Below are 6,480 nucleotides of genomic sequence, written 5' to 3' on the forward strand. Positions count from 1 at the left end.
ATGTGTGGTAGCAGTGACTACCACACAGACAGGGTTGAAGGTGGGGGGAGGATTACATCAATTCTGAGCCCCTTCTTTCTTTTTCAAAGCGAGGGCAATACTCAGGAAAGGATGATGACAATAGAGCTGCAAGACAGGATGGAAAGAAAAAGAGTTTAAGAGAAGATCATCAATGTTGTTAAGCGATCGAGCCGCGATCACAAAATCTTAGCTTATGGAGTTAGTTATCCCAATACAAGTTTAGCAAGTTAAACTTCACTGGCTGTGTCCACAAACAGCATACAGAGCAAACATTACTCCATCATCTGATCACAAGAAAAGCAAAATGTCAGAACAGTTCACCTTCTGGGTCAAACTGTCAGACCTGTTACTGTTTATTTGGTTGTTCATCGTGAGGTAATTATCAGTGTCAGTGCTGTGCCACTTCTATTGTAACTCACATGAAATGTGTTTTAAATTGGCTCTATTGTCTTACAATATTGTGTGAGTCTGTTTTGCTCCACAAAGACACAACCCCTCCTGCAATGTTTAATGTTACAGTAAAAAATAAAAAGTAAATTCATAAATTTGTGTCATTTTTAAACAGGCAGTATTTAGAAAATTAAATATATTCTTACACATGTGTAAAGTTTTCAGTGGTCTTTGTTTTCTTCCAGGATGTGAGTGTGTTTTGCTTCATGAAGAGACAAACCTACATTTTTTCTACATTGCAGTAAAAATACTTTTATTTTAAGTCATAAATTTCAGTCGTTTTCATCCAGGCAGTATGTTAAAGATTAACTGAATCCTATGAAAAATAAAATGTAGAAAGATGTGATGTATCTTTCCGTTTTTTCTGAATAATTACACACTGCTTCAAATTAATTGCAGTATAATTATTTATTTATTTCTTCCTCTGTAAGAAACTGACTTGCTGTCCCTTTGTTCTCGTGTACCTAAGTAATTGTGGGTAACATCTTGATGCATGCTCAATCATCCAAGTTAGGAAATCCCAGAAGTTGATTCTGTTCATCTGGACGTGGCGTTTTCAGTGGGACAAACGTTTCATCACTCATCCAAGTGACTTCTTCAGTCTCAGCTGACTGCAGGTTTCTCCAATCTTATAAAAAGTACATTTGCATAATGAATGAACAATCCGCTCGTTAAGTGATGACTTGACGAATCCTACTTCGGGCCTAAAGTAGTTTAATATGGCTTTTGTGTTGTTAGCATGTTTAATGTTTTGTATTCTCTTCTATTTAATCTCAAAAGCTCCTAAAACAGTCATTGATCACTGTTGACCTCCCTCGGCTTTTATTACCGCTAATCATTTATTTAAGCTCAGTTTTTAAAACCTTACGATGTAACTACAGCCCAGCCCATGCAGCAGTATATGAATGACTAACCTCGTATTGTGGATGGAGTATCTCAGTTGTTCTCCTGGCTGAAGTTTGGTCCTTTTACAGCATCCTGCCATGCGATTACATTTGTTCCTGACCACCGAGAACACTCACGTTAACTTTTATCGAGTGGAAAAAAAGTTAGCTTGTTTATATCATGCTAACATAGCTGTGTTGCTAGCAGTCACGTAGCACATCATTACATACCAGCTAGCCAAACTTCAGTAATCCTACAAACGTCACTGCTGTTTAGTTTTCTGTCTTCATTTATGTTGGAAGTGATAACAGAGCTGTACGTTTTAATTTGTTTCCAGAACCCTGCAGTCAGGACATGCTATATTGTATTTATATAGAAGCTAGCGAGCTAACTTCCTGCTAACTTCTAACTCCATTAAATGTCATAAATTCCGTTTTCATGGATGCCTGGATGTTAAACTCAATGGACTACTTGCACTAAGGTATGTGACGTATTTCGCTTTCCAAATACTACCGCTTGGCGTTTCCGGTATGTTTGTTTATCTATCGGTAGCTACGCTAATGTCACTTCAGAATGAGTATAAAAAGGAAAGTATTTAAAACAGAATATTTTCAAAAACAGGAGAAGAAATACTCCGAGCATTGCTGTGTCCCACTTTGTTCGGCTTCAGCCAAATTTAATGGCATACTAAGTTTTCATGGCTTTCCGACCCATTCCGACTTGAGAAGACAATGGCTGGTAAACATACGCCGGGATCATTTCACGATTACCTCTCACACCAGGGTCTGCAGCAGAAACTTTGCCAGTGATCAACTCATAGAGCCAACAACCCTTGATGGTGGAAGGAGGCTTATTAAAGGGCTGTACCAACACTTTTTGAGTGGAATGGCTATAAAGTTCAACATCCGCGGCATAGTGTTTGGGAGAGAACGGAGCGATGCCCTGAACTAGTTCCTCCTGACGATCAAGAAGACCACAGTCTTACAAGAGATCATGACTACTGCTCAGTCCCTGAGCCGTCTGCATTGGACATATCTGCAAGTAGTTAACTACCTCCTTAGTTAGCCAACTACCTAACGCTATTATAACAGTGTCTAACAACAAAAGTGACATTAGTTAAAAAACCTCAACTATAGTTTCGGACGACATAAAACACCGTTTAAAAAAAACATGTAATGTAGAGAATTGACATCAAATGAAGGACATAGCAGAGTAAACGTAGTGTTTGCATTTGACGTTAGCTAACGTTTCTTTGTCGGTAAATTTACGTTTTCTTACCTTCGTAGTTGTGTATATATGATGCAGCATATAACTTAAATCCTTTATCTAATTTGCTGGCTGGGGTAGTCGTCACTCTGCAAATCCGATGAACATCAATGATGTTCAATTTTGGGAGCTCTTGTAGGCAGCGAGTGTAGAAAGTCGCCATGGTTTAACCATACCGGAAGCACTGGGGCATCACTACATAGAACGCAGAAGTGATTGTGCAAGTAGTCCATTGTTACACCTGGTAGAGCAGAACGCTGATCATTTTATTAAAGATCAAAGACTTTAGACAGTTTTCAGCTCTCAGTAATGCCATTGTGATCATTTGATATATGGACCTGCAGCGGAGTTTAGGCCCAGACACGGCCAGTGACGTCAGACTTTACGACCGGATAGGCTGTGAGGCCAGTTCCTTGATCATTAATATGCAAAGTGTCATGAACACTGATCAACTGACAATTGATTGTCACGGGACCACACACACACACACACACCTGTAACTGCACTGCCATATTCCATGTAAACTAAATCCACTATTGGAGTGTACATTGTCTGGTCCATTTCTAGCTAAATGCATCACATTTACTTCTCCACATTTTGTACCAGAAGATTTACCAGCCTTTAGAAGACAGTGGTCCCGAACCAGAAATGGTAAAGTCTGTTAATAAGAGCAAGGATATTTTATAGGGTCTATCTGACAATATAAATGGTACTTTCCATGATTAAATATTAACAGCAGTACTAGGCAGCAGCCTGACCATTGATCCAGATTGAACAAATAATTTTCTCTGGGAGCAGGTTCGTTGTCTGGAACATGCTTTATATTTACTGCATGGAGGGCATCCAGGTGGGTGCTTATAAATTGCTTGCAAGTAGTCTTACGATCACACTTTGCAGCCTAGCAGGCATGGCCACAGCGCCAGCAGTTCTTATAAACCTTCACACATGTACTTCTGAAGTTGTTTCAGATGCTCACAACTGGAGCAGTACAGACAATACACCTGTCACTCTTCTGGCATGATGCTTGATGGTGAAGGTAACTCAGGCGTGGTGCCACACCTGAGTTACCTTTACCAGCAGTGGACCTCTATGAAAACAGCCATCTGACTTAGCAGAAAGCTTTATACCCCAACAATAACACATCATTATTATGATCTTCTTCAGGAACCGGCGTGACAGTCCTGTCGTCTCCCTTTGAGTTGCCTTCTCCGCTCACGACTATCGTTATCTGCTCCTTTTCCAGGAATGGCAGAGACAAAGACACCTGCCTGCCTTGATTATTTGATTTTATTCTACTACTGATTCTTATTTATCTACTTCTGGTTCATTGTGTTCAGACTCTTTTGGCCCAGAAAATATCCTCCTGACTGTTATGTTGATGTGATGTGTAAGCAGATAGCAAAAGACCCTCTACTGTCACGGACTGTAGTAGGACTCAGGCGCAGAGCACAGTTCAATGCAAAGAACACCGTTTATTTACAAAGTCACCAAGTAAAGAAATATACAGTGGGGGAATAGCGGGGTCCAAGGTCATAAAGGAAAGTCTGAGAAGGAATCACATTCACTCTCGCTCCTTTCTTCACAAAAGGTTCACACATCGGGTTGGTCATGGGTCCGGGAAACTGTGCACAGGAAAAGGTGGGAAGCGGAGCAAAACAGCTCCTTAAGCATGAAAAAGCCCATTCAGCATCCGGCGTCCACTGAAAAATACGATCAGGGAACGTTAAACTAGTAAGCGGGAGCACAACCCGACTGAAATTCTTAATGAACCGCCGATAGAAATTAGCAAACCCCAAAACCTCTGCAACTGCTTGCGTGTGGAAGGGTCAGCCAACTAACAATGGCCTCGATCTTACAGGGGTCAGCTCTGAGCTGTCCCTTTTCTAGCACGTAACCCATAAAGGACACCGACCCGCATGGAAGACACAATTCTCCGCTTTCACGAACAGTTTATTTTTCAACAGCCGCTGTAACACACAGTGCACCTGCTGGACGTCGTCTTCCAGTGAACGGGAAAAAATGAGAATCGTCCAGATACACAAAGATGAAACAAAAATCCCGCAACACATCATTGATCAGAGCCTGAAACATCGCTGGCACATTGGTCACCATATACTCATAATGTCCCAGTAGAGTGTTGAACGCCGTCTTCCACTCGTCCCCCGACATATGCGTACCAAGTGATAAGCATTACGAAGGTCCAACTTAGTGAAAACAACTGCCTCCTGTAACGGAGAAAAGGTGGAAGAAAGCAGTGGAAGGGGATATTTATTCCTCACAGTGATGGCATTAAGTCCACGATAGTCAACAAATGGTCTGAGAGAGTCGTCCTTCTTCCCCACAAAAAACCCCCCTGCAGCCACGGGCGAAGAGGATGGCCAAATCAAGCCTGCCTCCAGGGACTCTGTGATGTAGGTTTCCATGGCAGCCCTCTCCGGCCCAGACAGGTTATACAGCCAACTAGTAGGCAGCAAAACATCAGGCAACAAGTCAATAGAAAAGTCATATGGCCGGTGAGGAGGCAGAGACAGAGCGCGACGTTTGCTGAAAACTGACCTCAAATCATGATAGACCTCCAGCACAGATGACAGGTCCAAATCTTCTGGTGTTGATTCGGGAGCAGGAGGTGGTAAAGCAGGAGGTGGAGGAGGTGGTAAAGCAGAGGTGGTAAAGCAGACCGCAGACAGTGTGACAAACAGTGACTACTCCAACTCTCTATACGATGGGTGGCCCAGTTAATATGGGGATTGTGGCGCTCGAACCAAGGATAACCCAAAATTATGGGGAATGAGGGATGCAAAACAAAGAACCTGAGAAACTTGCGATGAAGCCCGAAAAGAATTAATAAGATAGGTTCCGTGTCATGGGTGACCGAGGGCAAGGGCTGACCATTGAGGGCAACAACTAAAACAGGGACCTCTAGAAGGCGTGTTTTAATACCGAGGAGATGTACCAGATCGCTGTCAATTAAATTCTGTTCAGCCCCAGAATCTAGAAGAGCTTGAGTAGGGTAGGTCTTGGTGTTATTAGATAAGACAGCGGAGAGCTGCATGCGGGGAACCTGAGACCGAGAAAAGGTGCCACCCACCAGTACCCCCGCAGTTACTGGTGGGCCCCCCCTTTTAACCGAAGCTGGCAAGTAGATATAAAGTGGCCTGACTGACCACAATACAAACACAGCCGCCCCTTAAAACGCTTCTGATGCTCTTCCGGGGTAAGTCTTGTGCGCGGGGCTGCATCGGTTCCTCAGTATTATTGAAAACGCTTGGACTGGAGCGGGAGGGAATGAAGGTTGAGTGACCGTGCGCGTCGAGGCACTTTTCCCGAGGTCGTGCGACCCTGGCCTCCTTCTCCTCTCTCTCTCTGTCATGTTCCTGGGTCTATTGACCCAGCGTTTTGAGTTTTAGTTTATTTAGATGTTTTAAGTTCATTAGGGTATCTAAGTTCATTTGTTTATTAGTTTCTCTTTGTGTTTTTCTACCCCTGTATTTAAGTTCCCTCACCCTTTATATGCTGCCTGTCTTATGTTATCAAGTTTGTATAATCATGTCTGTCTCATGTTTCCTGTTTTATTTTGAAGGAGTCGTGTGTTCTTTGTTCATTGTATTTAGTTTCACTTCCCTTGTCCAGGTTTTTTCATATTGTTGTTTTAGATTCCCCAGTTTAGGTTGATGTTAGTTTACGTCAGTTTGCCTTGCCTTTTCTTTGCACCTTTTTACCAGCCTTATTAAACAGCTCGCTTTTTGTTAACATTCAAGTTCTGTTCCCTGTTCCTTGGAGTCTGCGTTTTGGGTCCTCTCGTGAATTCATGCAGTCTGCCCTTGCCAGACTGTGACAGAACGACCTGACCAGACAATG

The sequence above is a fragment of the Oreochromis aureus genome, linkage group 9 (assembly GCF_013358895.1).
Source record: "Oreochromis aureus strain Israel breed Guangdong linkage group 9, ZZ_aureus, whole genome shotgun sequence".
In the NCBI taxonomy this organism is placed as follows: Eukaryota; Metazoa; Chordata; class Actinopteri; order Cichliformes; family Cichlidae; genus Oreochromis; species Oreochromis aureus.